Source organism: Chrysochloris asiatica, unplaced genomic scaffold (assembly GCF_000296735.1).
Source record: "Chrysochloris asiatica unplaced genomic scaffold, ChrAsi1.0 scaffold00018, whole genome shotgun sequence".
In the NCBI taxonomy this organism is placed as follows: Eukaryota; Metazoa; Chordata; class Mammalia; order Afrosoricida; family Chrysochloridae; genus Chrysochloris; species Chrysochloris asiatica.
Genome location: NW_006408536.1, coordinates 28,927,132 through 28,929,497, shown reverse-complemented (window position 1 = coordinate 28,929,497; position 2,366 = coordinate 28,927,132).

Here is a 2,366-nt window from a genome sequence, read left to right as displayed (position 1 = left end):
GATTCATGCCAGGGATGGTACAATATTAGAAAAACAATCAGTGTAATCCACCACATAAATAAAACAAAGGGGGAAAGCCACATGATCATAACAATTGATGTAGAAAAGACATGTGTCAAAATCCAACACTCATTCCTGATAAAAGCACTCAATAAAACAGGAATAGAAGGGAAGTTTCTCAACATAATTAAGGATATAAATACAAAACCCACAGCCCACATCACTCCCAATGGTGAAAAACTGAAGTTATTCCCCTTGTAAACAGGAACCAGACCAGGATGCCCTTTATCACCACTCCTATTCCATATTGTGCTGGAAGTCTTAGCCAGAGCTACAAGATAATAAAGAACAAAGTTGGAGGCCACTTCATGTTCTATCTCAAAACCTACTACACACAGTAGTCAAAACAGTCTGGTACTGGCACAACTAAAGTTACATAGATCAACGGGACAGAGTTGCAAACCCAAAAGAAAATCCATCCACCAACATCAGCTGATATTCAACAATGGGCCAAAATGCATTAAATGGGGAGGAGATCGTCTCTTTAACAAATGGTGCTGGCAAAATTCGAAATCCATCCGTAGAGAATGAAATAAAACTCATATCTCACACCAAGACTCATATCATACAAAAAGGAACTCAACGTTGATTAAAGACCTAAAAGTAAAACCTAGAACTATAAACATCATCTACGAAAACATAGGGACAAATTTAGGCATTTTAATATATGGCACGGAGTCCTGGTGTGGTGCTGTAGGCTAATGTGTCAGACTGCAAAGTCATTTGAGCTGCAACATCGGTGGTTCAAGTTCACCAGCTGCTCCTTGGAAACCCTATATAGGGTTGCTATGGGTCGGAATCTACTCGACAGCACTTAACAACAACAACAATATTTGGCATAAATACAGTATAAAACATAACTAAAAACACACAAATAGAAGACAATATAGATAAATGGGGTCGCCTAAAAATTAGGCATTTATGTACATCAAAGAATTTCACCAAAAGAGTAGAAAGAGAACCCAAAGACTATGAAAAAACGTTTGGCAATAACACATCAGACAAAAGACTTGTTGTTAAGTGACGTCGAGTCGATTCCGACCCATAGCGACCCTGTGTAGGGTTTCTGAGGAGCAGCTGGTGTGCTTGAACCACCAACCTTGAAGTTCAAACGGCTTTGCAGTCTGGCGCATTAATCCACAGTGCCACACCAGGACTCAAACAAAAGACTACGCTCCTACTCTCTCAAAATTTATAGAATACTTCAAGGCCTCAACAAAAAGACAAATAATCCAATTTAAAAATGGATAGAGGACATGAACAGACATTTCACCAAATACATTCAGGTGGTCAACAAACATATGAAGAAATACTGATGATCATTAGCCATTTGTTGTTAAGTGCCATTGAGTCAGTTCCAACTCATAGCAACCCTGTATAGGGTTTCTGAGGAGCAACTGGTGGATTTGAACTTCCAACCTAGTGGTTTACATTCCAGTGCTGATCCTACAGTGCCACACCAGGAATCCATTAGCCATTATGCAAATCAAAAATAACAATGAGATATCATCTCATGCCAGCATTAATAGCAAATTAAAACAAACAAACAAACAAACAAAAAATGCTGGTGAGGATGTGGAGAGACTGGGACCGTCCTACACTGCTGGTGGGACTGTAAAATGGCACAACCATTGTGGAAAATGGTATGGTGCTTTCTCAAAAAGTTGGCAATAAAAGTATTGTATGAGCCAGCAATACTTCTACTTGATACATATCCTCAAGAAACAAGAACTGTGACTCGACTAGATGTATGCACACCCACGATCATTACAACACTATTCACAATAGCAAAAAGATGGAGACAACCTAAATGCCCATCAGCAGAAGAACACTTATACAAACTTTGGTACATACACACAGTGGAATATTATGCAGCATAATATTATGAAGAATAACAAAGAATCTGCAAAACATCTCCCAACATGGATGACCCTGGAGGCCATTATGCTGAGTGAAATGAGTCAATCACAAAGGACAAATATTGTATGAGACCACTGTTGTAAAAAGTTAAGAAAAGATGTCTTTGCTGAATGAGACATTCTGTAATGGTTACCATGGGGTAAAGGGTGGGGTATGAGGGAATTATTCAAGTGAGTCCTGGTGTGACTCTGCAGGATAATGTGCTGGACCACAAGGTCAGTTTGAGCTACAAGGATGGCAGTTCAAACCCACCGGTCTCTCCTTGGAAACCTTATACAGGGTCACTATGAGTCAGAACCGACTCGACAACACTTAACAACAACAGAGGGTAGACACACGTTTAACAAGGGTGAAGGGACAGGCAATAGATAACAAGAGGAAGGTTG